The sequence below is a fragment of the Gopherus evgoodei genome, chromosome 8 (assembly GCF_007399415.2).
Source record: "Gopherus evgoodei ecotype Sinaloan lineage chromosome 8, rGopEvg1_v1.p, whole genome shotgun sequence".
Classification (NCBI taxonomy): domain Eukaryota; kingdom Metazoa; phylum Chordata; order Testudines; family Testudinidae; genus Gopherus; species Gopherus evgoodei.
In genome coordinates this window covers 56,177,530-56,195,513 of record NC_044329.1, presented here as the reverse complement: position 1 = coordinate 56,195,513, position 17,984 = coordinate 56,177,530, and the positions used below count along the sequence as shown (strand labels likewise).

General features: G+C 44.8%; 1 long non-coding RNA gene across 1 annotated transcript; it reads left to right on the top strand.

Moving 5' to 3' along the window:
* The first annotated feature begins 4,778 nt into the window (after positions 1-4,778).
* LOC115656389 lies at positions 4,779-17,691 on the top strand. Its single transcript, XR_004001648.1, has 3 exons — positions 4,779-4,852; positions 8,311-8,315; positions 17,672-17,691. It is a non-coding gene; the product is annotated as an uncharacterized LOC115656389 (long non-coding RNA).
* Positions 17,692-17,984: the final 293 nt, after the last annotated feature.

The following is a 17,984-nucleotide window of genomic DNA, read 5'->3' as shown; positions in this document are numbered from 1 at the left end:
GATTTCAGACACTCTCTAGTGTGCCACTCGACTTTCAACACCTGCAGAGCCCATGGAGTTGCTGTGGCTTGAAAGTCTCACTTTCATCCCATAAGCACTCGTCACTCTGCCCCACACCCAGCAGAGTAAGCTAGAGAGGTTGAGCCGAACCTTGCCCCAAGAGAGCAATGTTTAAGGGCACATAGCACTATATGCAGCTCAGTAGCCATAGTCTGAGTATCACTGCCCTAAATGCTTTCATTCCTCATTCATACAAGAGACTGCAGTTCAATACACCCAGGGGTTTAGTGGGCAGTGCCTAATTCACCTATTTTGATGCCCCTGGGTTGGCAGTTAGAATTTAATTAATCTGCTTTGATGCTGAAGGATTTACCAGACTATCATAAACAGATAGCTAAGGGTTATTGTCTCTTTCACCTATAAAGGGTTAACAAACAGTGACCTGCAAACACCTGACCAGAGGACCAATCAGGAGACAAGATACTTTCAAATCTCGTGGAGGGAAGCCTTTGTTTGTGGGTTTGGGGTTTGGCTTTGTTCTCTCTGGGTCCTGGATGGGGCTAGAGGTGCAACCAGGTTTCTGCCAATCTCCCTGCTACAGTCTCTTATCTATTCAGAATTGTAAGTAAGAAAAGGCGGTCAGTCTTTTAATTTGTTTTTTTTCCATTTGCATATGTGTACTTGCTGGAAGTAGCTTAAATTGTGTTTCTGCTGGAGAAAGTTTCTTTCTGTTGTTTATAAGCTAAAAGACCCTGTACTGTTTACCATCTAAACTGCAGAGATAAACCTTTTACTTTTTTCTTTCTTTTTTTATTAAAAGCTTTGCTTTAAGACCTGTTTGATTTTTTCTCCTAGTTAAGGCTCAAAGGACTTGAGTCTGTGTACTCACCAGAAGATTGGTGGGAGAAAGGAAAGGAAGGAGGGAAGAAAAGCCTGCTCTCGCCGTTTATCTGTGTATCTCTCTCCAGGGAAGAAGGGAGGGGAAGTGGTGATTCAAGGATTTGAATTACGGTGATCTCCTAGGGTACCCAGGGCAGGAAAGATCTGGGAGGAGGTAAAGAGGGGGAAGGGAATGGTTTATTTCCCTTTGTTGTGAGACTCAAGGAATCTGGGTCTTGGGGGTCCCCAGGGAAGGGTTTGGGGACACTAGAGTCTATCAGGCTCTCTACTTAAGTCCTGATTGGTGGCAGCCTATCAGATCTAAGCTGGTAATTAAGCTTAGGGGAATTCATGCTAGTACCCATATTTTGGACGCTAAGGTCCAGATTTGGGAATTATACTATGACACAGACAGAATCCTTTCACCCACATTTCTGAACATCAAAGGAGCATGAATCTCATTCCCCTGGTATTGTCGCCTAGGAATTTATCGATAGAGCCTTGTTCACTGTCACGGAGTGTGGGGGAGTCCGGCCCTGCACCCCTCTTCCTGGGACCCACAGTGACTCTCAGCCAGCCAGTAAAACAGAAGGTTTATTTGACAACAGGAACACAGGTTACAGCAGGGCTTGCAGGCACAGTCAGGACCCATCCATCGAGTCCTTCTGGGCTTTCAGGGTGCTTGGATCCTAGCTAGGATACCCTGAATTCCGCCCATCCAGCCCCAAGCCCAAACTCAAACTGCTTCCCTCCTGCCACTCCCTTCCTTTCCCCTTCCCGGGCAAAGGTGTTGACCTTTCCCCTCCCTTACCTAGCTCAGGTTACAGGCCCTGGCATTGTCCATCCCCTAAAGTCCTCCCCTGCTCTCCCACTCCCCACACAGACAGTCCCTACTGCATCACATTCACCCAAGAGATGCTGACCCAATTGCCTGGGGCTTTCCCCACCTCTTCTTTATAGTTACTGTCTGTGGCAATGAAAGCAGTCTGGCTGTGGAGGACCCTCGAAAGCATTCTCCTCCCCAGGCTGCAGGAGGCAGACTGCAAGCCCTTTATTTTCCACCTGGAGCTTAAATAACTCTAGCCTGCTTCACGCCACTGCATTACTCCAGCTTTATGCTGATGTAAGATGACATCAGTGGAGTTTCACTGGCATAGATCTGGCATAAGGCAGAGAGGAATCATTAGGCCATTCTCGGAATAAGCCGTTTAAAAGAAAAATCTCTTGGAAAAGAGTGAACTAAAAAAACATGTAAATGTCAGAAACAGACATGGAATCCTCCAGGCATTTGTTCAGCTCAGGGTTCTAAACATCACTGCTTCCCAAAGTCGGGCAGCCGCTTTGTTGGGGGGGACCAGGCCCCGAATAACTGGCAATATGGCGTGGGCTTAAAAGTTTACATTCTCAGGCCTGCCATCACCCACGAATTGCCCCTTAGATTAATCAATATGTTCCTTTAAAGCTAGCATGAGTACATGTAATCATTTATCATTTTCTTTTGTTCTTTTGTTTATGGTATAAAATGTAATCGAGCAAAGGGGGGCTGTGTAGTGTGGGTAAAGGATATAGTTTAATTAAAGGATCCGGTACTTAATGAATTGTAAATGATGAATTGTGGCACCTGTGAACATCTTTGTAAACAAGTGGGGTATATAAGGTGGGGAAGAGGATAGTGATGTGTGCATGATCTGAGATTGTATATCTCCTTGCACCTTATTTGACTCAAATAAAAATACTTGCTTCTCCACTCCGGTGTGGTCATTGGGGATACACACACCGGGCAAACGAACCCCAACGGTTGCCCCCCCTGCAACAGCTTGTTCAGGGAAAGCCCCTGCTGGGCTGGTTTATTTACCTGCCACATCCACAGGTTCGGCCAATCACGGCTCCCATTGGCCGCGGTTCGCTGCTCCAGACCAATGGGGGCTGCGGGAAGAGGCGCGGGCCAAGGGATGTGCTGGCTGCCCTTCCCGCAGCCCCCATTGGCCTGGAGCAGCGAACCGTGGCCAGTGGGAGCAGCGATCAGCCTAACCTACAGATGTGGCAGGTAAACAAACCAGCCTGGCCTGCCACGGGCTTTCCCTGAACAAGCGGTGAACCAGCTTTGAGAACCACTGCTATACATTACACACAGAGAGGAAGGAGCAAAGCTGCAGCTAGGGGATCTGGATTCTCTCTTCTGGCTATGTTACCTATAGCCTGTGTGACCTAGGCAAGTCACTGGTGCCTCAATTTCCTTACGTGCAGAATGGAAAGAGTACCTAGCTTCCCAGCTGTGCTGTGAGCCTTAACCCATTCATGTTTACAATGTGCTTTGAAATAATCATACGAAGAACACAATGCACACTACAGGGCATTCCAACTGAGGACTGACTCGACTGCTCATTTCCTCCACTCTGCGCTGAAGCCACCAGACTTGTCTTGGTAATACACACATCAGTGTGGTGAACATCCAGTGTCACCCTTCTGCAGCTGCTTGGAAATGGCTTTAGTACTAGTGTAAAAAAATAACCATGCTCTTTTCTGTCTCTCTTAAGGTTTCATACTGCCACCTGTCACCATCGCATCTGGGCACTTTCCATGTACAATGGATAGTAAGAGCAGAGCTTCTAGTGGACTTCATAGAGTCTAGGTCACTGCTAACAGTGTTGCCAAAGACAACACATTCTGACAGGTCTATAACAAGCCTTCAGTACAGGAAAGTCTGCGCTCCCCTTCACTAACAACCAAGCCATTTTCCATAGGTAGCAGGGGCCTGTTGCTAGTGGCCCTACCATGCTTCAGGCCTTTAGGTACTACTGTAATATTTAATGAACAATAATCCAACATATTCTAGTTTAGCTGGATCCCAAAGTGTATCCTCCTGCTAACACATGAAGGTGGTCTTTAACTAGAAGGATTCAAACACAACTGGGTGAGAAACAAGAATATTTCTCACAATCAACAGCTTGTTTATTTTAAAAGATATAAAGCGGAGGCAGCTGGGAATTCTGGCCTCTGAGCAGCCTGGCCCCTCTAGGAGAGGGAAGGGGGTACCTCTGAGCTGCAGTTAAAGGAAAATATCTCAGACTTAGGGGCTGAACTCAAGTACACCTCTACTTCAACATAACGCTGTCCTTAGGAGCCAAAAAATCTTACCGTGTTATTGGTGAAACCGTGTTATACTGAACTTGCTTTGCTCCACTGGAGTGAGCAGCCCTGGCCCCCTGGAGCACTCCTTTACCGTGTTATATCCGAATTTGTGTTATATTGGGTGGCGTTATATTGAGGTAGCGGTGTATGTATGCAACCATTGACGCTGACTCCGTGGGTGCTCCGGGGCTGGAGCACCCATGGGGAAAAAATGGTGGGTGCTGAGTACCCACCAGCAGCCCCTCTATCAGCACCCCGCCTCCCCCCAGTGCCTCTTGCCCACCGGCAGGCCCCATCAATCAGCGCCTCCCCCTTCTTCCCGCCCGCCGCAATCAGCTGTTTCTCAGCGTGCAGGAGGCTGGGTGGGGATAGAGGGAGGAGCAAGGACACAGAATGCTTTGGGAAGGGCACAGAACTGGGCAGGAAGAAGCGGGGTGGGGGTGGAGCAGAGGTGGGAAAAGGTGGGGTGGGGTGTAGCCTTGGGGGAAGGGGTGGAGTGGAGCGGGGGTGGAGTCTGGGGCAGAGCCAGGGGTCGAGCACCCGCCACACTTTGGAAAGTCGGCATCTGTGTATGCAATCCCACCCCCACCTCCCAAAAGTGCACTTGTCTGGTCCCCACAAAACAGTCTGGTCACAGAGAGCCCAGAAGGGGATTGGGGAAGCCAAGTTTTGGTTCCACCCACATTAATAGATTCCAAGGCCAGAAGGGACCCCTGTGATCATCTAGCCTGACCCCCTGGATAACACAGACAACAGAATTTCCCCCAAAGTAATTCTTAGAGCAGCTTTTAGAAAATCCTCCAGTCTTGATTTAAACATTATCAGTGATGGAGAATCCACCGTGACCCTTGGTAAACTGTTCCAATGGTTAATTCCTCTCACTGTTAAAAATGTATGTCCTATTTCTAGTCTGAATTTGTCTAGCTTCAACTTCCAGCCATGGGACCATGTAAGACCTTTCCTGCTAGAGCGAGGAGCCCATAATTAAATATTTGCTCCCCATGTAGATACATATAGACTATAATTAAATTGCTCTCTTAGTTAGCAATAGTTCCTCCAACAGCCAGGAGAACTGTTACAGAGTCAAGGGCTCCCAGTTAGGTTAAAGTCTCGTTCAGTCTTGCAGCACAGAACGGGACCAAACCACACTCCCAAAGCATCCGTGTTCCTGTCTACATTTCAAGCATGAACAGTGATAGCTGCGTCCAGGGACTAGCATTCTGTCATTTATGGGCCATCTGCTTAACTAGAGGAGCAGTGAGGAAAACAATCTCCATGACAAGGAGATTGCAGTGATTTTACTGCACAGGCTGCATTCCACATTCCCCGCAAAGCAAGAGCAGACATTCTCAATGCTTAAAACTAATCCTCAAGCTGCTCACATTAAACCTCTCCATATCCTAAACCTTGGATATTCTAAATAACTCTTATCCTTGTACTTAGCAGAATTATTTACAATGGGGTTTAAGCTCTTTCAGAAATGGCTGTCAGGCACCATATCTAGGAAAGCTGGCATATTTCTGAAACAGCTCTTATCAGGTTTAATTCAGTTCACCCAACATGTCAGTTGAAATGAGATCCCGAGGGGACTGATAAAGAGCCTTTCACATCCAGATTGTTGGTTTGAATCCAGGCCAGGAGGGAAATTGTTACCATCAAGGGGCTGTTTGGTGGCACGGGTGAAATGCATGAGAGGTTTCTTCAGCCCAGTTCCCAGTGGACACAATAAGGACCACAAGTGGCCTCTTTGATGGTAGTCTCTCAGCTCAGGGACTGAATGGGCATGAGATGACTAAGGCTCCTGGTGGGTGAAGGTTGGCGAAGCTTGCAAGACCAATGAAAATGCTGCTGCACCTGTCCTGTGAATAAACCACACTACAGAACCGAGAACTGTCAATCCAGCTCCTTTCATAAATACGCAACAAAAATGAATGCCATTGAGCTGGTGCCTAACATTCAACGTAAATAGCCTCCTGGTTCTTCTAGCCACAAGGGCACTGGGAGACCTAAGTAGTCTGAGTCCATGCTCTCGCAGAGGAAATCTGAAGTGTTTTTACTCACATATTGGGAGAGATGATCTCATTCCTAGGCAGTCTGAATGAGAGAGCCATGAAGCAGGCCCAAGAAAGGCATGACATAATACACTTCTGAGCCATTCATTCTGCACTTCTAAATCTATACTGGCATAGCTATAGTGGTCAGAGGTGTGAAAGAAACACATTCCTGACTAACATAGCTGTGCTGGCAAACCCCGCAGTGTTGACGCAGCTATGCTGGTGAAGAGCATTTGTTGATGCAGCTAGTGTTGTTCAGGGAGGTGGTGTTTCTACAGCAACAAAAAGACACCTTCTGTTGATGTTTGCTGCGTCTACACTAGGGGGCTATGCTAGCATAGGGTATGAAGTGTAGACAGAGCCTCAGTTATGTGTAAGATCAGATCTAGACTAGATGGTTGTGTCCCACCCCTGCAAAGTAGGTATCTTTCAACTTCCGGAAACATTCAGCTTGTAAGTTAAAGGGTTTCTTCACTTGATTGCTACTGGAAAGTGGGTATTTTTTAAAAATCTGAGCCAAATTCCCTTCAGCTAGTTTGCAGTGATGAGAGTGTTAAAAAAGTCCAGAGAAAAAATAGACAGACTAACCTATCTTCCCCAGCAATAACTTGAGAAGAGGAGACAGATCATGTGCAGTAGAGAATCTTGCTAAAGCAGTTAGTTAAGCAAAGAACGAACCAATGCAGAGGTCAACAATAACCCAACTTTATATTACCTTTTATGGGATTGGCCATCTCTTTTATAGAAACAAATCAAGGGTTGTGTGTTTTATTTAGACTGAATCAAACAGTCCGTAGGATTATATTCACAGAAACAAAGCATAATCCTGGCCATCTCTCCTCCTCCCTCTCAGCACCTTTCAGTATCCTCAAGTGTGTAATCCATCTACTCACTCTTGCTCTGTTCATTTGCCTTAGATAGAACACGATATTTTACTGAAAAAAACCCTTAATTTTGCAGATGCAAAGTGTGTTAATGTACACCCTTTTCTGCAGCAGCAGAAGCAACAAAACACCTTTCATTCAACCGCACTGATAGCACAAAAGAATTAACCTGACTGTGTTAAAACACAAACTCACACTCCTCCAGAAATTACAGCACACTCACTTGCACTTACAGGGCTGCGGTCTTATCTAGCTCAATATATGAACTTAAGCTTCCCATCAATCCCCAAACCTTGCGTGCCTCACCTTTACCTCATGCATACGACGAAGTGGGTATTCACCCACGAAAGCTCATGCTCCAAAATGTCTGTTAGTCTACAAGGTGCCACAAGACTCTTTGTTGCTTTCACCTCTACACAGCCAGGATTGATCTTGTCAAGAGCTGCAAAGTTTCAGGTCTTAGTACTGCTCCACTCAAGGCACTTTCACAACACAGACTGGGCTGACATGAGAAATGAAGTCATTTGTTCGCATTTGCAGACAACTTTAAAAAAAAGAAAAGATAAAAACATGATCAGTTTAGCATAAAGCAGGTCTGACCATCATTTTAAACACACGTCACGTCTCATACGGATGTCACCAAAATGGTATCTCGGTAAGCGGAGCACAAAGAGGAGTTTGTTAATGTGCTGCTCTCTCTGAAGTCATGCTTATGAGAAGGCCATGCAAGGATTTTGATACTGACTCACATGAACTTCTCATAAGCAAACTAGGGAAATATAGCCTACACAAACCTACTATAAGGTGGGTGCACAACTGTTTGGAAAAATGGACTCAGAGGGTAGTTATCAATGGTTCACAGTCAAGCTGGAAGGGCACATCGAGTGAGGTCCCGCAGGGCTCTGTCCTGAATCTGGTTCTATTAAATATCTTCATAAGTGGTTTGGATAATTATATACAGAGTACACTTAAAGTTTGTGAATGACACCAGGCTGGGAGGGGTTGCAGCTGCTTTGTATGACAGAATTAGAATTCAGGATGATTTTGGCAAATTGGAGAAAGGCTCTGAAGTAAATAGGATGAAATTCAATCAGGACAAACGTAAAGTACTCTGCTTAGGAAGGAATAATTAGTTGCCCACATACAAAATGGGGTTATATTGGAACACAGAATAAATTGGAGTCAACAATGTCATACTGTTGCCAAAAAAAAAAAGCAAATGTCATTCTGGGGTGTATTAGCAGGAATGTTGTAAGCAACACATGAGAAGTAATTCTCCCACTCAGCACTGATAAGGCCTCAACTGGAGTACTATGTCCAGATCAGGGCACCACACTTCGGGAAAGAAGTGGACAAATTAGAGAAAGTCCAGAGGAGAGCAACACAAATGATTAAAGGGCTAGAAAACATGATTTATGAGGAAAGCTTGACAAAATTTAATTTGTTTAGTCTGACTGACAGGGGGACATGGTAATGGTCTTCAAGTACATAAAACGTTATAAAGGGGAGAATGATAAATGCTTCTCCTTAACCACTGAGGACAGAACAAGAGGTAATGGTCTTAAATTGCAGAAAGAGAGATTTAGGTTAGACATTAGGGAAAACTCCCTAATTTAAGTGTAGTTAATCACTGGGACAAATTACCCAGAGAGTTTGTGCAATCTCCATCATTGGAGGCTTTTAAGAGAAACACCTGCCAGGGATAGTCTCTAGACAATAATTAGTCATGCTTCAGTGCAGGGCACTCGACAAGATGACCTATCTAGGTCCATTCCAGTCCTGCATTTCTGTGATTTTGAAGCAGCTATGCATTATATTGTCTGTTTCCTGAGAATTTTGTGATTTCTGCTGGATCCAGCTCTTTGTATGCGTTCATCAGCACAAAGCCAACATCTCACGTTCATCCAAAAGAAACATGGTTCTGTGTCAGTTTTAGGGCCTTAGCTGGTGGTAGAGAGAATGGAAGGGGAAAGTGTCATAAACAGATTGTTAAGGGTTAATGTCTCTTGTACCTGTAAAGGGTTACAAGCAGGGAACGGGACACCTGACCAGAAGACCAATCAGAAGACAAGATACTTTTAAATTTGGGCGGAGGGAAGCTTTTGTGTGTGTTCTTTGTCCGTTGTGTGTTCTTCTCTCAGAGGCTCTGAGAGAGACCAGACATTACTACAGGCTCTCTAAGTTTCTTTTCTAATAGTAAGTAAAAACAGGCGGTTTAGGTTTTTTTATTGTTTTACTCTATTTGCAATTGTGGATCTGGCTGGTTAACCTTTATATGTGTAGTTGCTGGGAATATTTTGATTTGTGTTGGTACTGGGAGGAAAGTCTCTTTCTGGTGTCTGTAAGCTATAGGACCCTGTAATATTTACATCTTGAAGTTACAGAAATAATTCTTTACTTTTTCCTTTCTTTTATTAAAAGGTTTCTTTTTAGAGAATCTGATTGATTTTTTTTCTTGTCTCCCTTGTTTTATTCCAGGGGATTGGGATAACTCACCAGACGGGTGGGGGAGACAGGAGGGGGAGAGATAGAATCTCTCTCTGTTTTCCTTGAATCTGTTTGCCTCTTTGTGGAAGGGAAGGGAGATGCTTCTCTGTATGCTGATTTAGAGGTTGGATCAGTATCTCTCAGGATAGCCCAGGGAGGGAAATTCTGAGAGGCGGAAAGATGGGGGGAATGGTTTATTTCTCCTGGTTTTAAGAACCCAAGGGATCTGGGTTCTTGGGGTCCCCAGGGAAGGTTGGGGAGGTCAGAGTGCCCCAAAACACTATATTTTTGGGTGGTGGCAGTGCTATCAGATCTAAGCTGGTAATTAAGCTTAGAGGATTCAGGTGCTAGTATCTCATTTTCTGAACTCTAAGGTTCAGATCTGAGAAAGAATGCTATGACAAAAAGTACGATTGACTGAGCAATCCATAGACAGGTCAATCATCAGGCATTGCCTGTTACTGCTCCAGCAAGTATTTTAGCTCCAGGAGGAGAGGTAAAATAGTCATTGGGCACACTCAGTCTAACTAAATCCCCTTGCCCTTTCAAGAGGATGCTGCTCTGTTCTTCACATCCAGCCCTAAATTCTCGAGTCCTTAGGCAGTGTTAAGCAATTACCATGTTTTGCACTGGAGGTGGCTGCATGTCAAGGATGCAATCCCCATATACAGTTTGCATGTTATTTTGAGAGCCTTCAGAATGAAAGGACAGAATCTAACTGGAAGATACATACTAGTAGGATTACAATGGGTGGTGCATGTTCAGAAGCCCACATCAGAACTGATGCCTGTTGAGCCATCAATGCAGCACTGTACAGTGAGTCATCTCCCACATCTCCTGTCCATTCTGTGCTTAGCTCAGGCACGTGCTACTGATTTTCAATAGCCCTGATGTTCACTGAAATGAGCTAACATGAAAGCAGGAAAAAGTGAGAATGTGAATACAGTTCTTGTTAGTGGTAAAAACTAGATGTTGGAGGCACTGAGATAGGAGTGAGAAGCACCTGAAAGGGAACTGCAGGCATGATGCCACAATGCTAAGTGGACTATCTTCTCCTGAATTCCTTTTGCCTCTGTCAGCCTTTGATAGTCCATGAGTCTATACAACATGAGAAGCCAACTCAGGTTAGAGCAGATATGGCTATACTAAGAAACTCAGTGTCCAGACTTAGCCCTGCACGGCTCAGAACCCAGTCTCTAAACCCCTCCTTGCAGTGGTTCCAAGGTGGAGAAAGGCTGGAACTAGGAGTAACTCGGAGGTTCTCCTATCACTTTTTCAGCACCATATTCTAAAGCAACAGCTGCTGGGAAAGGCAGGTGCAGCAATGCTGATGGAATCTCACTGATGTCAAATGAAAGCTCCCAGTCATGCTTGCCTTGCCCTGTATGTGTTAATCCCCAGACCGAAAGGCTTCACTAGAACAGATGTGATTGGATCTATCACCCAACCAAGTCCCAAGAATGACTGGGTCAGAAAGTCATGGAGCCCCATGCTGAGAAGGAAACATTGACCAGCTGGGTCAGGAAACAGTTGGCACCAGTTAACCTTTGGGGAAAATTTATAAGAAGGAATTCATCTGCTGAAGGCTGCTGGGTGTGACCAGCAGACTAGGTGGCTGGCTGAGCCGAGCCAGGAAACATTTTCTCCTTCGAAGAAGCCATGTTTGTTTTTATTTGTCTATATTTGGTTATCACTTGCTTTGCAAGGCTGTGCTGCTCTGAGGAGAGGGAGTCCATAGGGAGAGCAGTACAGCAGTCTGCTAAAAGGACCTTCAACTCAGCCTACAGGAAGAAATGGTGTAGATCTGTGCTTGCCTGTGTTTCAATCCACAGCAGGGCTGAACTCTGGTTTTGCTTTCAAAGAGAGAAGGAAGCCAAAGAACTGTGTCCATCTGCTGCCTGGCTACAGCCGTGGTTCTACTGAACACTGAGGGAGAGGAGTGGTCTTGGGAAGGCAATAGGAGGGTTTAGTTTGAGACTGCCCTGGCCCCAAGATGGCTATCCCAGGTGCAGGGTGGGTGGGAGCTCTCCCTCCCCTCCACTGTACAGTGCCAGGAACACCTGGGTATAGGAGGTTGTCAGTCACTGCAATAAGTTGCCATGGGACTTTCAGGCAAAGTAGCATTCTGTGAGCACAGCAGATGCTCCCAGTGTTTTGCCCATTAGAAACTTCTTCAGTACAAACATCCCAAAGTTGTGCCCCTTACAGAAAATTAAACCTCCAAGTGGGCTGGAGGAGAACAAAAGCCAGTAGTTCCCCTCTTTATGCAGGGAGTGAAGTTCAATATTAAAAAAAAAAAAAAAAAGAGCACATGCTGCCAGTGCAATTCATGTTTTAAGAGCCCCTTGGCCCATGCAGATTGTTTGCCTTTATGCCCCATGGTACAGAATGACTAGAACTAATTCTGATTCCCGGACTGTATTTCACCCATTGAGGTGACTTGTACATGCTATGAGCAGGTCTGCACAAGTGTTCCAAGAGAAAGCTGCACTATGCCCTTGAGAGCAAAAAGGCCTTGTACATGTTAGCTAACTAAAACCTGAGAATGCTGCTCTAAGAGGACTTCTTTGCTCATTCCACACTGGTAGAGACAGAAGGACGCTGTCAGGTTCAAAACAAAGTAGGCTTTTTAAAAGAAAATTGAGAGGACACTCCTGTGAATAGCTACTCACTAGTGTACCAAGGGGTTCACAAACTGGACTCTGGGTAAGTACAGACTGTCAGGCTTGCTGCTAACAATCCCGTAAACTTTATTTTCATTCTCCAAAAGAAAGACACAGCCAACTTCTGGGTAGGAAAATGCTGTTCCTGTACTAAGCAGTACTGTATTTAGAATTATCACTAGTGAGCACCCCACACGATGGGAGCTGGATTCCCCTCTCACAAATCAGTATATAACTCCATGAAGTCAGCTTGGTGTGAGATCATGTGTGCACAGGTCCTGATTCTGGTAACAGCAGGAAGGTGTGTCCTATTTACAAGGTACTTGTATCTAGGGCTGAACAACATACTCCAGCCTGTGACTGAGGTATTTTCATCAAGTTCAGAAGATAGATGCCTACAGATTCCTTAGTGAAGGACTTGGTTAGCAATGAGCTGATGAAAACAGCTCAAGTTGTTGTAGTGGATATTTTAAGTGAAATATTCAAATGTTAAATCTAAGAAAGAAAGACACTAGAGTGGGTCACGAAACTGCAGAAAAACAGACTTGCTTTGAAGAAGTTAACCCATTTGGGGCCCTACTTTCTCCACCCCATAATTGCCCTCCTTTCTCCACCCCTTCATCGGAATTGTCATACTGAACCCATCTTGTCCAGTATCCTGGTTGACAGTGACCAGCACCAGAGAAGAAAACCTGCAGCAGGCAGCTATGAAATGAACCTGCTTCCAGAGAAAATTCCTTCCAATTATTGACTTAAGCCTTGAAGCATGAGGGTCTAAAGTCCATCTCCAAAACTCTTGGGTGAGTTTTGTTTTTAATTATATCTGTTCTAACTTGGATTATTTTTAATCCACATGATTGTCTAACCTCTTTCTGAATCTTGCAAAGCTTTCAGGGAGGTCTTTTGGCAATGAGTTCCCCAGGCTCCTCTCCCCAGACTGCACTACAGTATGTTTGTTTCCACTGTGTTTCAAAATTAATCTGGAGAGCTGGTTGGAAAACTTCAAACCTTTAGAAATTTTGACAAGGGGAAAAAAGTTACTGTGCCATTTTTCAACCAGCTTTGGATTTCACAGAGAGAGACTGGGATTCAACCAATATAAACATGCTGGAGCTGGTAATAAAGTCAATAGGAGAATTCCTATCAGATTAAGAGGGAGCCGGAATAAACATGGAGGAGGGAAGTGAGTGCAGGCCAGGGTTGTATGGGAGGGGGCTGTAATCTTAACTTTTTAAGAACATTTTTCCTTTCAGTTTCTCAGCCTCAGTTTTCTGTGCTATTTGGTATTTCTCCCACTTCTCTTGCATGTCAAAACTGGTGTCTTGCTTTAGCTGAAGGGAGCCAGAAGCTGCAGAGGCATATTTGTTGCTGGGAAACAGTTCAAAAATCCTGGCTAGATGAGCCAAACAGAACACAGGGATAATAGTAGCCCATCAGCATAGACTTGCATGGTTACACACAAATTGCCACCTGATTATGCAAATATCTGCACTCGGATTGGCTGACCACTGTTATTAGGTAGTCCCAGCATAGGAATTTGTATATTGTACATTTATTTAGCATTAACCGTACAGTAATTATTCAAATCAGACCAACAGAACCAATAAACCAATAGGAAATGATAGATCAAGATCCATACACTGACCAAGATTTTCACCTTATTAAACACTTTACATAAGAATGGTCATACTGGATCAGACCAGCGGGCCATCTAGCCAGCATCCTGTCTTCCAACAGTGGCCAGCACAGATTCTTTTATTTTAAATTTCACAAATGTTTTAATTCATATTAAATTTTGTTGGACTTCGTTTCCCCCACTATATTTTGGGCCTATCCTTGATGACAGTGTTTGGTTTTGCATGGTTGAGATTAAAAAAAAAAACGGGATGAAGTAATGACTAGATCTGTGTGAATAATTATCTTTTTGGCTTGTTACCAATTCTGAAGTTGGAAAAAAATTCATTTGGAGCAAACCAAAAATAAGGTTTTTTTAAACCTTTTCACAAATCAAAGTCAAAAATAATGTTTAAAAACTGAACCAATATGTCTAGCTTTGAGCATTTAAAATTGTTTAATTAATTTTATTTTAAAACAAAGTACATTTTGAAATGAAAATTCCCTTCACACTGGGAAAAAAAACACATTTCTTTTAGAAAAGGTCAAAACAAAATGTTTTGGAGTTCTTCCACCCCCCAAAAAACGATTCAGCAAAACCAATGCTAATTCACAAAAGGTTTCAGTGTTGATGAATCTGCATTTTTCATCAAAAAGTTTTGTACAAAGGATACCACCCACCTCTAGCAACAAGCTAAGTAAAACCTCCTAAAAAAAATTATTATTTCTGTCATTCAGGGTAGACGAGAATTCAGTGAAATTCCCAATGTTTTGTAACAAGGTTTAAGTGCAAAATACAGGCTGTTTGTCCCTCACAGAAATTTGCTTGTATCTTTCCTGTCCCCAATGATGCCCATTGTTCTGACCATTCTGGAATGTTCTAATCTGCTTCACTCTTGTCATGGTATAATTCCCCACTCTGAACCTTAGCATCCAAAAGATGGGGTACCAGCATGAATTCCTCTAAGCTCAATTACCTGCTTAGTACTTGTAGCGCTGCCACCAACCAGGAATTCCAGTGCCTGGTACACTCTGATCCCCCCAAAAACCTTGCCCGGGGACCCCCAAGACCCAGTCCCTCTGGATCTTAACACAAGGAAAGTAAACCCCTTCCCTCACCGTTTCCTCTCCCAGGCTTCCCCTCCCTGGGTTACCCTGGAAGATCACTGTGATTCAAACTCCTTGAATCTTAAAACAGAGAGGAAAATTCACCTTCCCCCCTCCTTCTCTCTCCCCCTCCTAGACTTTCCCTGAGAGAGAAAGTAATCCTAACACAGAGAGAAATTAACCTCTCTCTCCACCTTCCCTCCTTTCTCCCCACCAGTTCCCTGGTGGATCCAAACCCAGTCCCCTGGGGTCTCACCAGAATAAAAAAAACAATCAGACAAACAAGAAAAGCTTTCAATTAAAGAAAGAAAAAACAGTAAAAATTATCTTTGTAAATTTAAGATGGAATATGTTACAGAGTCTTTCAGCTATAGACACTGGGAATACCCTCCCAGCCTAAGTATACAAGTACAAATCAAAATCCTTTCAGCAAAATACAAATTTGAACTCCTCCCAGCCAAATACATATTTGCAAATAAAGAAAACAAACATAAGCCTAACTCGCCTTATCTACCTAGTACTCACTATTCTGGACATATAAGAGACTGTATCAAAGAGATTGGAGAGAAACCTGGTTGCACGTCTGATCCCTCTGAGCCCCCAGAGAGAACAACAACCAAAATCTAACAGCACACACAAAAACTTCCCTCCCTCAAGATCTGAAAGTATCCTGTCCTCTGATTGGTCCTCTGGTTAGGTGACAGCCAGGCTCACTGATCTTGTTAATCCTTTACAGACAAAAAAGATATGAAGTACTTCTGTTCTATTAACTCTTACTTATCTGTTTATGACAACTCTCCTCAAAGGAATCCAAAAGTCACTATGACCCAGCAGCTCCAGGTTACCATCCCACACCCACTTCGCAGTTAAGGGACTTTTCTCTCTCCCCCATCTGGGGCTGGTGAGGTATCTGTGGAGTCCTGGAATGGCACATAGAATTGATGCAGCATCACCTGCTATCTTAGATGAAGGGTGCAAATGTGATTCATAGACTTTAAGGTCAGAAGGGACCAGACTAGATCACGGTGACCTCCTGCACATTGCAGTCCACAGAATCCCACCCACAATGGTTTCACCAGGAATTGAAATGGGGGGGGGGGGGTGTTCGAATTTACAGGGCAGGGTGTCAGGGCCGATGAGGAGCGAGACCGTGAGGGTGAAGATGGGCTGTATGGCGCCACAGTAAAAACTGAAAACTGTTTCAAGACCATTTTATTAGATTTAACTCGTGTTTTAAAATCATCACACAAATTAAAGTTGGCTACTCAAGCCTTCTATGAAGCACCACGTCTACACCCTTCTTGGTTTCTTGTTATAATTTGCACAACTCTGTTAATGAACTTCTTGAATGCAATTCGTTCATCTTTGGTGGCTTCTCGTTTGTCCGATACTTCCATTCCTTCAATCGATATGCTCGTGAGTTCATTCACATGATCAGGCAGAAGGCGACTTCTTTAAGAACACAAAATTCTATTCAGTGATGGGAGGAGGGTCCTGGCTAGATCCCACCCCAGAAGAGGTCGAGTGCCACTAGCCATGGGATATGAATGCCCAGCTCCAATTAGTTTTAATGGGCACTGAGCACCCACAGATTTAGGAAAAAATCTCAGCCTTAGAATCCAACAGGACATTCCCAACCTGGTTTATAACCAATCTGGCATCTAAATGCCTTGAAAGCCTCTCTAAAACATCATGGGGGTGGGAGGGCGCATCCTGGTGCTTTCCAGGCAGGAGCTCCCCAGCTCTTCTGCCTTTCCCCAGCCCTGTGTCTAGCTCCCTGCAGCCAGGCCCTTCTCCCTCTACAGCCAGAGGGAGACTGTTTGTTCCTGACTTCCCTGGCCTTTTTATACAGGCCAGCTGTGGCCTGATTAGGGTGTGGCCCAGCTGCAGCCGCTTCCCCAATCAGCCCAGCTTTTGGAGCTGCAGCTTTTAAGCTCTTCTTGTCCCAGCCACAGCCCTCTCCTGGGCTGATTTAAGCCCCAAGGGCAGGAGCAGGTAACCACCCCCACTACAGGCCCTCTGAAAACTCTCCTACTTGAATTGTTCAAGATCGCACAGGGAGTTCATGGCAGAGCCAACAATAGTCCCAGTCCAGCACACTAACCATTGGACCATCCTTCCCTTATTCCAATGCTGTATTCCTTCGGGGACTCAGTCTCCTCTGAGACACTTGACCTCCTTGATCCTTTCTGGACGCCACAGCTGTCCATGTTACAGGCAGTCAGGTCTCAGATGAGTCGAGGCCCTCCCTCAGAATAGCCACTTCCTATGCTGACTTTTATCTGCCAGTGTAAACTGGCCCTGTGTAATCCTGGTCAGTTTTGCCTACCCACGTTCAAAGTGTCTCTACTGGCTGTCCTTTGCAATGGCATCCTACAGCACATACATGAGAAACAGCCAATGGCCTGTTGAGGGGACAGCCATCTTCACCCGCAATCATGGGGCAGCGCTGCAACTTATTCCTGAGCCACAGTGTTGTGACTTTTGGGAAAAAGCTAGTCAGGATCCAAGATTAAGACCTTTAAAACATGAGCTCTGCTGAGATAGGCTGCTGTTTTGCAGATTAGCTGGGTGTTCTTTCCCCCCACCCCCACCCCCACCCCCAATCCCTGTGTGGAGCACGTTAGGAGCAAGTGGGTTTCTGTTGCGTGTATTCTGTGCATTCCTCACCTCAGTTCCGAATCTTGTGACGTAATCTTGTAACCTTCCTTTGAAGAGTTTTTTGTGGAGAGACAACTTTCCCCTGACTGTAACTTGTATTATCAGCTCATTAAAGGAAGACTCCATCACTGCCTGTTTAATAGTTCAGATCACCACATAAAGGATCTGGTGCAAAAGGAAGTTTCAAAAGCCCTGGAAACAATATTTCAGTATCCCATGTGAAGGGAGCTGGTATGTCCCACTGAGAGCTCCCATGTCACTGATACTTGGCACCAGAGCGTTCAGCTGGATGATGGTGTTTGAGAGAAATGAAATGTAGCTCAGCCAAAAGACTTCCAGGGATGGAACTTTCCTGACATCAGCTTTGAAACTGCCCTCTATTAACGAGCCGTGTTTCCTCCCCTTTAAACCAGGGCATTCAGAGTGATAGACAGGAAACTGACCGGTTTTGTCACTGCTTTATTGCACATAACATTTGTAGATGATTTGCTTATTATACTTTG